This window comes from Sinohyriopsis cumingii, chromosome 2 (genome assembly GCF_028554795.1).
Source record: "Sinohyriopsis cumingii isolate HCF-2022 chromosome 2, ASM2855479v2, whole genome shotgun sequence".
Lineage (NCBI taxonomy): Eukaryota > Metazoa > Mollusca > Bivalvia > Unionida > Unionidae > Sinohyriopsis > Sinohyriopsis cumingii.
The window spans coordinates 123,623,288-123,639,248 of NC_142962.1; the positions used below are offsets into that span (position 1 = coordinate 123,623,288).

Sequence of the window (15,961 nt, forward strand, 5' to 3'; positions counted from 1 at the left end):
GCATTTAACCCCATCCCTGGACTGACAAGATGGACATTAGCATTTAACCCCATCCCGGGACTGACAAGATGGACATTAGCATTTAACCCAATCACTGGACTGACAAGATGGACATTAGCTTCAAGGCCCATCAATAGATTTTCAAAAAAGACTTCTAGATGAGAATGAATATGTATGCCAAAAAACTGAAATGAAATTTGGTTACCAAGCATTCAAGGTTTAGTATTCTGAGTATTCTGGTCTAATGACAACATAATTATGCAAGATCAGAAGGCAGCTTCAGTGTATACCAATACAAATTTCAGTGGTGAAGCAGTGTTTTATTTGCCTCAAAGATTTTCTTAAAGGAAAGTTCTAAATGCTGACTGTGTATCTGGTCAAGCATCTGTAGGAAAGACCAAGTTATAATTAAGTTTTGATCTCACTTTAATCCCGCATAATCAGAGAGAGAGAGACCTTTTGGCCTGATCTAGCCATGCCTTGTTGCTGTTGTAGGGTTTAACACCATTTTTCAGCACATGATAGGTTATACATACATGGTGGCCAGTATTAATGGTGGAAGAAGAACCCAGGAAAACCCCAGAAAGAACCACTGACCCATGAGAAGCTACTGGCAAGCTTTCTCACATACCTACATTGGCTGAATCCTGGACTAGAACCCACGCAGACAGAGATGCCATGTCTTGTACTAAAAAATGATCTTTTTGACATTTATTACAGGAAGTATCTAATATAAGGAAGGAAAGCTAGTTAAATAAAAATAAGTTGTAAAACTTTGGTCTCTTCCACAATGGGGATAAAAGAAACATCAAGACAGAGTCTGAGGTCATTAGTAATTTTATGTAATAGGCAGAAATGTGGATTAAGTTTCAAATTCAGAAAACTTATCCCATTTTCTTCTATTTTTTAACTTGGATCAATTGTATATATACTTTTCTTCATCTATAACAGATCAAAAAGTTGTCAATTTATAATTAACAATCAGTTCATGTATTATGACATTTGACCATGCTGTTAATACTGAGATGCTAAAATGGCGGACTGAGAATATACTGCCCTGACCATGCTTCCTTATATGGCCATAACTTCCTTCAAGTTAAAAATATGGCTACAATATGTTCCTTCCTTATGAAAGATTTTCTGAAAGCTTGTTTCAAGTCTAACTAGAAAGCCAATCATGTTTCTCTGGTATTGGAATCCATACTGAAAGTAAAATAATAATTTCTTGGAATCAAGATACCAGAGGAGTCACTGAAAGTCATGCCTTTCTGATGCTTCATTCATTGGATCTCTTTTCCATGTTTGCATCTTTGTCAGTCTCTGGAGTAAGAAAAGTGTCTCCCTGGCAATTAATGTAATCAACTTTGTCCTTGCATGATGGGGCAGACAGATTGTGAGTAGTTTTGTTATTTATGATGATGGAGACTCCTACGCAGCCTTATCATTATTTCTTGAAATGTCTTTTAAAGTATTGTTATAATTTGCTTTTAGAAAGGTCTTCTAAAGGCAATGTACTCTCATGTCAGAGTTCATACTTATGGAAGTGGTGGAAGTATGGGACTTCTGCAGGTTTCCCTACTATGACATCAGGCAATTCTCCAGTGTCCATACTCTCTAGTCTTCCAAACATCTTAAAGAGTTTTGGAAGTCTGGAAGATTCTTTAATTTTTTATTTGGTTTTGTGCATGCATTACCACTAAGGCCAGAGATTTGCTGCTCTCGTTGTAATGAAAAAGGCTGGTTCTGGCTCACCCAATAGATCCAAGCATTATTTTATTGTTTGCAGGGCTCTGCAAAAAATTAAAAATTTTGGTTATAATTATTGCGGGTGATCCAGTACGCAATCTTTTTCCTTTATAACAATTACATATTAAAACACTTATTTTTAAGCTCTGATTTTACAGTGTCCGTGCGTGAATGTGTTTATGCCATCAACACAATGATGTTTGTCATCATAACCACATAAATCTTTTATTTACCAGCAATGTGGAAAAATTATGTCTATTATATCTGAATGTTTTCATGAAGAAATACTTTAGACTGGCATGCAATGCATCTCAGTAATAATGTCACAATTTTGTTTACAACATATTCATTAATTCCTTTTGATTGTTTTTTTAACAACATCCTTGTCCTGCACAAAACTGTACATTCTGCTCCAAACCTGATAAACTCTCTAATAATAACACCATTTGTTTCATCCTTAAACTTTTTAATAACCTTTTTTTAAACAGCACAGTGAAATTGACAAGGATAATCTAATAAATTAAATAGCGCTTGGTGCTCAAACATATCTTGGTAGAATCATCAGTTTCAATCTCATATACAAGACTGTCTGTGTCTGTCATTAACAACTTAGCCTATGTCTCCATACTTTGATAAAATCATAATGAAACTCGTACATTAAGCATTTCTGACAACTCCAGCACTGCGGCTCTAACATACATTGGTTTATTGAGTTTCAGAGTTTTTTTTCTGCTTTCAAAAGCAGCCAGATTTTCCCCAAATATCTTCATCAAAAGAAATGCATCATCAGAAACTAACTTATCATGGCATCGGACATCATTAACTATTCCAATTTTTGATTGTATTCTAATATTCTCCATTGTCTTAACAGACACATTGTTATTCATCAACTTAAAGAAATCTTCTACAAAATTTGTTTTTGCATGGCTCTGCTTGTTGTATTAGCATCATCAAATCGTGCCCAGCCATCGATGTACATTTTATGGATATACTCCCTTACGAGTTGGCAAATATGACTTTTCACAAAGCATTTTGCAGATTTTTGAAAATTGGTATTTTTTTCACAAGCCTTCCAGCAATGACGCCATAAACTGAAATGAATCAATAAACCTAAATGGCCCAACAGAGAATGACATGTTCTTTTCAAAACTGTTTGGAATAACATTTTTGTTATCTTAATTTCAACTGTCGACATACATTTTTTGGGGGGGAAAAGATAATGATTACTGCTGATTCTGCATGTGGGGTTGGCAACATTGGGATGGTTTCTTTCTTGTCATACCGATAATAAATATTACTAACTGCAGCAAATTATACTATATAATATTACACTTAACTCATTTAACACCGTTGACATTATCGATTATATATTTATACATGCATTTGTCACCACCCACATTATTTCTGTGTTCATGTAATTTCTTACCCACACATATTGACAGAATTTTCATGATAATATTAAGGATACCAGCAGTGCTGACAACAACAGACACACCGTTGTTCCAGCAACCAGCAAGGACACAGCATATACAAGATGACGATGATACATCTACAGTATATGTTTGTTTTGTTTTGTGATATGCTCACTGTTGATGTTTTCGAGTGATGTTTTCTACGCAATTGCTTTATATCTATGACTGTGTGGGATTCATTGTTGCTATATAAAGTATTAATTAGTCAAATGATGTGCTTATGCTAAGAGTTCCAGACACCACCAATATGACGTGGAGGATAAGTTTTTATCTGTGGGATCCAGTATTCTGAATCAGCACAATTGACACAGTTTTAACAAATCCATCAGTGTAATGACGCCATGGAAATGTCATAAATATCCTAAATTTTGCAGAGCTAAACACTGAGAGCCTGTACACCACAGTGACCTCAGCGGTACATTTGATGGTGTTATATTTTGTTTTGACCATGTTGCTGATGCAGACCCCACTGTGTTTACCACACTGATGAACATATGCATATGAATTACACCAGCGCCAATCGCTTTGGTTTTTTCATCCACGTCAACGAGTTGTGTGTGCATTTCAGCGAGCTTAATGTCAACAACTATTGGATTTCCTAACAAATCGGCAATCACTTGATGAAGTCTGCTAGAGTTTCTTCCAAGAGTCAAACATACTCACATGAACACTTACAGATCGCAGTGTGGTTATTTTATCACTCATTGTCGTCAAGGCAGTATTGATTGTCGCATCTTTATCATCCATGTACTTCTTCACTGCAGCGTCATCATCTGATGCTGGTTCTCTCAGAACAACAATTCTATTTCCATTCATGTTGAGTTCATCAGTCATTGTATCACCAGTTTTAGCAACACATTTACAGATCCCATTGCGGATCGTTACTAGTGACATGTTTTAGTCTGATTTTACCACTATCAGTAAATACTGGGATTTTATTGCTGGTTGCACCCAAGACTCGCAGGATAATATCAATCCACTTAATATGTCGATCCTGAAAAACAAAAACCTCATGCTGGTCATCCCCCTTGAGACTCGTAAGATCAGCAAGCTCATCCCATGTCACATATGCTGACAAATCAATGTCACCTGGGCCCTTGCTTCTAGCAGGTCTTTGGTAAATTTCAAACATTATAAATTATTAACCTGTTTAAAATGATGGGTGGTGTATTCATGCACAATGTTACACACTGGCGCTGATGACCTTGACACAGTGTTAAGTACAGCAAGTACTTCTTGACTGCATATAGGTGGTGGCACAAATCCACATGAATAAAAATAAACAAGATAGCGTGGATCAACCACTTATGTAACCCAGTCAGTTAACGTGGCTTGAGCTTCCATCGAGATTAATGATACCAGTTTCAGCATGGTTTGGTTGTTCCGGTAACTGATCATACATGAAAACACCTCTAATGTTTGAAGTAAATCAAAATTTGACATGGGGAATTTCAGCAAAATGTTCCTGGTAGTTGCAGACCTTGATTGTACCACGTTCGTTAGACCCATCCCTTTATTGTTGTTGTTCTTTATAACCCTCTTCCTGTCACTTTTTTCAATGACATGGTGCCAGGTGTTCGAATGGCACCAAGTGTTGCTGCTTTTGCAACAGCTGCAATAAGGGGGCCCAGAGTGGCCAAGTGGTCTAAAGTGCTCTCCATTACGGATCACTGCCATCTCACCTCTGTCTGCGTGGGTTCGAGTCTCGGATTCAGCTAATGTGGGTATGTGAGAAAGCTTGCCAGTAGTTTCTCGTGGGTCGGTGGTTCTTTCTGAGGTTTTTCCGGGTTCTTCCTCCACCATTAATACTGGCTGCCATGTATAGCCTATCGTGTGCTGAAAAATGGCATTAAACCATACAACAACAACAACAACAGCAGCTGCAATAAGCACTGGTATCACTGGCTGAAGTGGGAATATACCACCAGTCTTTGCTGTATTGCTGATCACACTTGCAAAAAGATCAAGTCACATGCCAGTCTTTGATTTCTTGGCATCATTAAAGTGTAGTTTATTTGGGCCTTGCAACACTGTTGATTTCAACGATATCGTTGTTCCACAATTCTTCTTTGAAGCCAATTATTACTTTATAATCTGACCAGGTGTTACTGTGACACTGATGCGTTGATAAGATATTATAATATTCTGAATGATTCTATTACATGTTTTCCAAGGGTGCATCAACTATTTTCATTCGTCCACCAACACTGATAGGTGCATTGATAATATAACAGTGATTGCTCTATAATCACCAGTTGATAGTCATGCTATGCAAGCACTCAAATGTATGTCAACGATGGACTGTCTGATCAAATCCAAGTGTTCCAATGAGAAATAAAAGATCAAATATAGTGTTGTGAAATCCCATTAAGATATCTGCAAACAATAATCAACATTCGGATCACGCCCCATGATTGTCATCAAACAATGATATGCATGCGCAACATGATTTTTATCAAAATTCAATAACACTTCTTCAGATGGTTCTTGATATCCATTTATTCTAAGAGAAACTTCACTAACTCCAGCGTGTCAAATACCTTTGGCATTTCACATTGAATCTATTTTTCCTAATCATTGTAGCAACATCAACATTTTCAAGACATAATTCAATATTCTTTCCATTAATCATGTATGTGGCACTGTTAAACAACACCATAACACCATATTAACAAAACCAACTCAATCTAAATTTCCATATGCTGTATTATCTTCTTTCAGAAGTTGACCTTTGATCTCAATAAATGCCTCAAAGGGCAAGAAATATCTGCATGTATCCTGAACTTGTAGTTTGATTCTTCTATGTGCGTCAGGCACAAGTGCATCATTAAAAAAAATACCGATTCATCATTGAGGTCGGACGCGTCCATGTCAAATGAGGAATCAGATACACACTTGAACATTTTATTATATTATTTGTTCTTTAAAATAACATAGAGCCAGGCAACTTCCCACTATCAGACTTGCGGTGATATTTTTTCTCTTTCGGCAGCTTGTTGTTTTCACAGTGACAGCATGCCAGCTAATTCTTTCAACCACTCATTTGTGGCTGAATTTATTATTTTTTTTAAAACTTGCTGGCATCACTTTGGTGCTGGGTAATTTTACTGGCTGTGGCTGCAGTTTTCATCATATTAATCACATCAGCCTGTCTCAGATCACTGCTTTACTAGTGGCATCACCAACAGAGCCAATAGCGCTATCACAAACAATGGCTTTCATTTATAATTGTTTTGCAACCAGGATCGCTTTTGCGGCTATCCGTCTGAATAAACCTTGAACAACATCACCCATCTCATCTATGTAAATAACTTTATATACTGGTAATCATGAATTTATCACCGTATCACAGGTCTACACTGAGCACTGTATATAATAATATTATCTAATTGATCAATCACTGAGGTAACCATTGGTAATTTTGTTGATTAGTGCCCAATAAACGCTGCTGTCTATGATGCCACTGGTAAATAAACACAGATGGATAACAGCTGCTTCACTGATGATTTCGGGGGAATTATAGATGGCTCACCTTCGACCAATCAGAATTTCCACTCGATCAACATCAGCAAGGTTGTTATTGGGACAAAGTTTATTGTAAATCACCGGAGAGGTTTGTTTTTTTACGACCACAATCACAAGTGGCCAGGCCACATTCAGTTGCTTCTTCAGTTGACAATTTATGTTGTTCAGGAGCATAGGAGAAGGTCCCTAACTCAGCTTCTACCTTTTTTTCCTTGTTTCAGATCTAGTTTTTATGCCTGACTTTCTCTTTTCTGCTGCTTCTTCAAGTTTATGCCTCATTTCGTTTGTTTTTCTTCCATTTTGTGTCTTACCACTGCAGAATGTTCCTTTATTGCCTGGTTAAAGATTTCAAAACTTATACCATCTTCCTCATATCTGCTGAGTATTAGTAGCAATGCGATACAGATCCTTAACCCAATCGTCAGCTTTTAGAGTTTTAACATATTCGAGTTTTACATATTGATCCCTATCACTCTATCTATAAAGCATCTATCTATCTTTATCCCTGATAGCTGCAATACCTTCCTCATTAAATTTATCTACTATGTTAGTTCTAACAATTGGTGGTGGTGTAAGAGGTGGTTGATATTTGGGTTGTGGTTGAAAATATGGTGGAGCGGGTTGAAGACGACCAGCAATATCTGCTGGTAATGTCTCTCGAGTTTTTCATGTTGCCTCAGTTGCTGTAACAATTTTTGAGGTTGGTTTCAACAACTGGATTAAATAACTGTTCTGCACCTTCTGTAAATTCCACTTGAGTTTCCTAATGTTGATGTAGTTGCTGTTTGACAGAATCACCGACAGGGAGATATTTCTTAATTGAATCTAATCGTTGTTGTGATAGTTTAGCCATATGAAATTCCATAGTTAGCACAGAATCACTCATTATGATTATTAAAACAATGATTTAATTACACATCACTGTCAGTGGGTATACTAAAATGCACATCAAACTAAGTAAACATGGTGACATGCATGACATTTTTTGCACCAGGCTTATACAAGGCTCAGATTGTCTTTTGGCAATAAAGATCTCAACATTTTTCCAAGGCAATGATGATGATGATGATGACAATTCTTAAAAAAACAAGCACAAGGATTTTTAAAAAATCTGTTGTAAACAAAACTGTGACATATAATGATTACTGAGATGCACTGCATGGCAGGCTAAAGTACATCTCTATGAAAAGATCTAATAGACATAATTTGTCCACGTTAGCAGCAGGGGGGGCGAATCCGACATTTTGTCCAATCGTTATTTTGCTTAATTAATACTTCTGCACTCAGCGGATCCGGTGTAGTCAGCGCCTGGTAAAAAAAAAACGACGACGGTCCATCCTACACGACGGTGACGTCATTTGGTTTAATTAATCTTTCTGCGCGCCGATCCCAGCGTCGTCAGCGTCCGGTAAACACAGCGATGACCGCGTCGATGTCATTACCCCCCCTGCTGCTAAAAAGTTATTTACAATGATCTCACAAATAGAGTAACCACTAACTCCTCCTCTTGTAAATCAATTAGGTTATTTGACTGATCGGTAAGTCTAAAATTAATTCTCGTTAAAAACCGATTATGGCATCGCATATAGACCGGATTAATCGGGCTCTCAACGATTAAGAATCCGGGAGGGGCCGTTGGTGAAAATGAATAAAGGATATACCCCTGTTGAGCTTGATTTGATTGCTTGGTATCTACCTGGTAACTCCCTTCGATAACATCACACACTAGATTGATTGCTATCACCGATGCGATATTTACGTTGTATGGAGCAATATGCCTACCACCAACTCCGTTATCGTGTCTGAGGATAATTGATGGACCGAGAAAATCATTAAGAGACTTTCTTAGTTCTGGCGCGTTGTATCCTGGAAACTTGAAATCGGGTAAATCAGCTTCTGTGATATTATACTCGGTTAGGAATTTTTGTTTATTATCATCGCTGTTATCGGATATTATTTTAACGATTCGTTCATTGATATATTCCATGTCTGATATAAGTTGATTTAACACCTCGACGTGTTTTCGTGCTTTTGTTTTCCGTAGTTGTTTTAGTTGCAATTGGTAATTACGATTAATCTCGATTAAAAAACTATCGATATCATTTAAATTAATTGTTAATATGACTTGCGATTCAGGAGTTTCCTTATACTGAAAATACCACTGCATGGCATTCCTGTCTTGAAATATAAACCAACTGGGTAATAACGTGCTTTTCATAATAGACAAATCATCTTGATAACTGGTAATAATTTCATGATACGATTGCGCATTCGTGTGCAAGTCCGCGGGGATTTCATTAGGTGGATTCATGGGCCAACCTAGTATGGTTCTTATTGAACTGTTATAAATATCAACCATATACCCCGGTGTGCTTATTTCAATCGTCGACGATAACGTCGGTTCATGAACCGTAATAGCGATTTTTGATTCTTTTCCTGTGATCGATTTTATCCTGCGTAGAAATTCTTTATTGATTTGTTCTACTTGGTATGACCCAGTTGGTATTGTAACCTCATTCCAGTCTGGGGTCCCATCGGGTTTATTTGTCCATGCAAAAACCAGCGAGTTATTAGGTTGTTGTCCGTTAAATGCTTCCGCTCGGATATTAGGCCAACTGTGATATATTCGCAATTTTGCCAGCGCTATTTCCTTCACTGGAATCGGAGAAGGGAAGTTTACACTGAATTCTGGCTTTGTTGATGTTATCGATATCATATTTGTTTGTACCGGAGTGGTGTTCTCCGCGATCCGTTGAAGCAATTGAAACCCTTCGGGGTTCAGCGACATTATTATTATTCGTCGTTTCTAGTGTTTAATTTCAACACCGAATATTAACAACCTGCTTGTTTTCAGGAGAATGTTTTAAGCCCATTGAAGTTGTTTCAGGAGAATGTTTTAAGCCCATTGAAGTTGTTTCAGGAGAATGTTTTAAGCCCACTGAAGTTGTTTCAGCCACGTGGTTTCCAGCTTCCAGTTGAAAATCCTCGATTTTTGACATCGCGGAGTCATACAACTGGACCATCGTGGAGAATTCAGCATCGGATATAAACGAATTATCTATCGCCAACGAGATCAACCCGGATAATTTCGAGTACGCGTCGGATACTATTTGATGTTTTACTGTATACTCGTTGAGTTTTTTCTGAGAACACGATGATATCTTTCTAGTGATTGCGTTGGCGACTCCAGCAATTGTTGTCGCCGCGGAGATAGCGATTGGAACAGCGATCGGGGCCATCATGGTCACCGTGGATAAAATAACACCGGTACCGGCTACTATACCCGACACCGAGTACACGACCGCGTCGATGGTGGTTATTTTTCGACGGTATTTTTTTATTTTTACACGGTATTGTTCGGAAAGCGTTTTCAAATTCGCGGAGAATTCTTTTACGGTATTGAATCGATATTGATGTGACGTCGGTGATACCTCTGATTCAATTACCTTGGTGGTCATTTTTATTTTAAAAGAGCTAGTGTTTTTAATTACTTAGATCCGCTACAAATTCCACATACCATGTAATGTTTGACAAGGTTAAATTTCTATCAACGGCTTCAATTGTAAACGGTTCAGTTGCGTCCTTGTCTATAATTGTTGATATTGTATTGTTAAACCCGAATGAACTCGATGATAATATATTAAACTTCATCATTGAAACCAATGTCAATCGATAAATACCCTTAACAGTTGCGGTGATATTTATTATATTCTGTGTAGGAGTCCAAGTTAATGGTCCATGCCGAATCGTGTATACTGTGTTGATGGTGTTTTCATGAGGGATTTTTATTTTTGTCATTTCCGGTAGTCTGTCTTTAATCGCTGTAACATCAGTTTTGATTGTTCCTATTTCCTGTGTATGCGCGTCTATATTATTTATGATCGCTGTAACATCAAGTTTGATTGTTCCTATTTCCCGTATATGCACGTTTACATTATTTATGATCGTTGCAACATTAGCGCCGATTGTTTCTATTTCCCGTTTATGCGCGTCCACATTATTTATGATCGTTGCAAAATTAGAGCCGATTGTTTCTATTATCCGTTCATGCACGTATAAACTCGCTTTGATCGTTTTAACATCAGTTTTGATTGTTTCTATTTCCTGTCCATACGCAGTGATATCATTTATAGTTATTGTAATTTCATCCGGTCTGGTATTTTTTTTACCAAAGAATTTATCAATGGTGTTATCAGCCCTGTTAAAATTTTTTCGTAACATGTAAAATTGGCCCGACAGCGTTGTAAACTCCGAAATAGTATTTTTTATCCCCACAAGATTCGGTTCGGTTACCGTCGGGGTTCCAAAAAAACTGGCAGTAGTGAGTTGTATATCGGTGACAGACTTTTGTATCCCCTCGAACTGATTTGCTTGCGCGTTAAATTTATCATACAAATTTTTTAACGAATCCGACACGGATATATAATTGTTGCCAAGTGTACTTATTTTTCCATTTATCGTCAAGATGGATTCACCTGATTTAAGTCGTCCGTCATCGGTATACAACGCGATGGTGTTCTCGGCGGCATCAATCTGTCGTATTAAAACGTCATTCAGCGACACATTACTGGATTTCAATTTACCCTGGCGGTCTTGAAATACAACTATTTCGCCCGGGTCAACACTGGTTAAATTTAACGTATCAGCGATTTCATCCTCAAATTAGTTTTTTTATGTCATCGGTGGCGAGCGTTTCCGTGGATTTTTTCAGCGCCGAAACCGGTCGTCCCCAAATATCAATCATTATTATTGTAAAAAAAAACAGTGTTTTTAATTAACCCGCCGGGCCTCTACGACCCCACTAGTGTATTCGTTTACAACCACATGAGGTGGTTTCCGCGATGATGAAATCGCCGCGAGTACGTTCAATACCTCACGGCCGCATATCGGTGGGTCACTTAATTGTTGTGTTGGCAGCGTGGAATAAAAAACCGGGGCTGAACACGCCCGGATATACCGCATGAACTTGTTTGGCGGGGCTAACCCGTATGAATCAAAATAGACGATCGCACGCGGATCAATTGCGTATGCAACCCAATGAGTTCCCGCTCCGGAGGATTTATCGAGGTTAATTATACCGGTTTCAATATTCCTTGGTTGTGTCGGTAATTGATCCCTCATAAAAACACCTCTGAAGTTTTTTATCGCTAACGCGTTTGCGGCATCTATTAAATCAAAATTAGACATAGGAGTTAATAAACGGTTCCCGGTAGTCTTAGACCCTTCCCCGAGTACCATGAATACGGGGTTCCCGGTAGTCTTAGACCCTTTCCGGCTACGGGTCGTTTTTTTTTATAGCCTTTCCCGGTTGCCTTCTTCAATGCCATTCCCGCCGCGGTACCAACGGCTCCTAACGCAGCCGCCTTCGCCACTGCTGGGGCCGCCGCGGCAATCAACGCTGGAATCGCAGCTAACAGCGGAAATATCCCACCGGTCTTTTCCATGTTTTTAATCGCTGCGGCTGAAAAATCTATTTGAACACCCTTTTTATTCTTCATCGCATCATTGAAATGTTTTATTTGACGCGCCGTCAACGATATCTTATGATTACCACCTGCCATCTGTGACGGCTTTAACGTTATTGTGGTTCCACATTGTTTAGCCGACTTTGATCGTAATTTCTTGACTTGACCATCGGTCAACTCTACGCCGACAACATTATACGACATTTTTATTGTAAACGCGTTTATGTTTTCAATTACATGTTTTCCACTGGTGCATCAACGATTCTCATTCGTCCACCAACGCCTTCTAGCAGCATTGATTTATCGCTGAGAATGACAGCAACCGCTCTATAATCGGCAATAACGCCGCGAGTTACATTAGCTCGGAAGTGTATATCAACGACGGATTGTCTTGTTAAATCAAGATGTTCCAGCGAAAAGTAATAGATCGGATATAGTTCTTTGAAATCATGTTGTGATATTTGCAAACCAGTGTCGACGTTTTGATCACGACTCATATACGACAGCAACCGATGGTACACGCGTGCAATATGGTTTTGACCGTAATTAAGTTGTATATCCTCAGATGGTTCCTGCTGGCCGTTTATTCTCAGCGAGACGTCAGTAACGCCTAATCGATCAAATATCATATGGCTGGATAGTTGATTATCAACTCTCGTCATATCCTGCAACGCAACAAATAAATGACGCGGAGCCGAAATGCCTTGTTGTGATGCCAGGTTCCATGTGAATACACCATTGATATTTGATTGCTTAGTATCTGTTGTTGTTGTTAGCCAACTTAGTAATGATTTTCCTCCCTGCTCCATAAAGGATAGCAATCGTGCCTCTGTGGTAATGGATGGAGTCATTACTGGCATCCACAATAATATTTTAGTTAAAACGACTTTACCAGAGTCATTATTTGGATTCGCAAGATCCGCTGAAATTCTCCAAATTGCATTTCTATCATCACCTTTTCGCACAAGCACCACGGTACGCTTTGCTCCGTAGATAACTTTTCGCACGTTCCTACAAAATCCAAATATATGATGCAGTGGAATCGCGCATGAGAAAGATCTACGCGGCCCTGTTAACATTGATATGCGTGTTGCAGCTCCGATGTTAAAATTAGGATCGCTGTTTATAATCATATTCTCAACATCAGCATCAGCGTTAACAGCATTATTTCTTGGTCGTCTTACCACAAATTGCGAGTTTTCAGCAGTGTTTCTAGTATCCTTTGCAAACATCATAGATGGACCCGCTGATCTTGTATAATCGTCGGAATATCTTGCTAGCCCGATTATTGTTGTAGCAACATCAACATCGCGTTCTATAGACTCGATCTCTCTTCCATCAATGAGATATTTTGCGCTCTCAAATAGCGCCATTACGCCGTTATTGACTAAGCCAACTTTGGCACCATCTGGATACGGTGCTGGTACAGCAGGAGTATCGGCCTCTGTTACAAGTTCTCCTTCGATTTCAATAAACGCTTCACACAGTAAAAAATATCTACTGGTATCATGGACTTGAAGTTCAATTCGCGATCGTATGTTGGGTTGTACTGCATGATAGGAATAAAATTGATAATTACGGACAGAATCATCCTTGTGCACTGGTGCGTCCATATCAAACGCCGGGTCAGCTGTTCGTTTAAACATTTTATTTAATAATACGCTGATGCATCTAAATCATCGTCGTCGTTTTAAATTCTTCGAATTTTGTCGTGGTTTTAAACCACTTCCCGCTATTATGTTGCGATGTCATCTTGATTATTGTTTACCAACGACGCTAGTTTTTCTTCCACGGCGTTATTTATTACTTTACTGACATTCGCAGGCATCACTGTCGTTGATGGCATCACCGGTGGTTTCTGTTTTCTTTTTCGTGAAAATCCTTTGGATGTTACCAACGACATTAGTTTATCTCGTGCTGCAGAAACCACCCTTCCGGCAACATCTCCAATAGCGCTGATTCCCTTATCACGAATAACATCAATGGCCTTCATTCCTAATTGTTTGGCTAACGGCGCCACTTTTGGAGCCATTCTTGTAAATAACCCCGCAATGGTGCTACCGAGACCGTCTCCGTACCACGCGCGGTATACGGGCAATCGTGAGTTTACCACGTAGACGCTGACTGGTTTATCATGGTTGTAGTGTATAATCATCTTTATTATAAAAAACACCAGTGTTTTCCAATTAGTGATTGATCACCAGTGATTGATCACCAGTGATTGATCACCAGTGGTTGGTCAATCGCTGTAATGACCGTGGTCCACGAGTTCGTCTATGAGCGTTCGATATATATTAATGTCCATGATACCACCGGCAAATAACCGCCTGCAAATATCAGCGGCCTCATTGATTATTTCCGGAGAGTTATTTCCGGCTCGTTTTCCTCCGATTAGTATTTCTAGCCGTGATATATCACTGAGAACACTACCAGGACAAGTAACGTCTTTACCAACAGAGTATCCTTTTCCGTGCTTTGGTTTTTCACTTTTTACTTTATTGTGAAACATTATATAAATATTATCACGCGGTGGTAATTCATTTTTATATTTACTTGCCAAATACACTATTCTTGTCCAGTCCTTTAACGACCTTATCTTTTTCTCGTAGCCGCTATTGATATGCTCATCTCGTGTGTCCTTAGCAAAATTTGTAACAGTAAAATCAACTAATTCTTCGTAGCCGAGATTTCTAATTTTATCTATTGTGCTCTTTTTAAGCATATTACGGGGTATATTCCCCTCTTTCTCTATTTTTTCCGGTATTTCTTCCGGTATTTCTTCTTCTGGTTCTCTTGCGGTGGCGCCTAGTTCTTCTTCGTCGGCGATTGTAACATAAGGTTCTTGTGGGTCCGTTATAGCGAGTGGTGGCGGCCTCCGTGTTGTAGCAACCGCTATTTTCGCAGGGAGTGTTTCCAGAGACTCTTTTGTTTGCTCGGTCTGAGCCGCTATCTTTTCAAGCGCACCGAGGACGGGCACAGTTGCCGCCGTAACATCTTTGGTCGCTTTAGTTACCGGAGCAAAGAGCTGTTCGCTTCCAACAGCAAAATCAGTTTGTAGTTGTTGCCGCGTTTGAAGTTGTTTTCGGACCCTGTCTCGTAACGGTATGAACTTTTTAAGCGCTACTAGCCGCTCTCTGGCTAGCCGAGTAGTAAGTGATTCGCCTACCATTATTGCAATTGCTCCGTAGTTTCTAATTTCCCGCCGAGTGTGGCGGGGGGATATGTCCCAGGGGCTCCACGGAAATTTCGTCTATAATCCTTCTAATGTTTTTAATTTTATTAGAGATTTCTCGACGTCGTTCAAAAGCCTGTCCGAGTTTTTTTCGTACTGTCTCAACGGCAGTAAATAGTCCAATAAATGCATTTACGTCATTGCCATACAAGTTTTCATTGATCGTATATTGTAATCGCTTTATAAAAGAATACTCGCGTGGCAAGGTATATCGACCTTTTTTTGATTGCTCATTAATAATTTCATAATCGGACAATATTTTTTGGTTATCAAGCTTATCAGATAATTCAATTCCTTGATTTTTTAATTTTAAAATCTCGGTTAATATATTATTGATGTCTTCGATATTCATATTCTTATAAAACATCTTATTTTTAAATTTAAAAAAAATGTTTTACAAAATGAACCCTGCGTATCAATCCCGAGGTGTGTTAACATTCGATGAAACCGTAGGATAATTCGTTTTCTTCCGGTATTTCTTCCGGAAGAGACAATTTATTGTAGCGTTCGCACTGTCATGG

General features: G+C 38.7%; 1 protein-coding gene across 2 annotated transcripts in view; it reads right to left on the reverse strand.

Annotated features, from left to right (window-relative positions):
- The window catches only part of LOC149805743 (uncharacterized), a 53,801-nt gene that overhangs the window by 4,511 nt on the left and 33,329 nt on the right, over positions 1–15,961 (reverse strand). The window contains exon 5 of one of the 2 annotated variants that reach the window (XM_089950412.1): positions 822–1,790. The exons of the other annotated variant lie outside the window; for it this stretch is intronic. The gene's annotated coding sequence lies outside the window, so the exon portion shown is untranslated. Of the gene's footprint in view, positions 1–821; positions 1,791–15,961 lie in introns of those variants that run through there. 2 annotated transcript variants of the gene reach the window in all.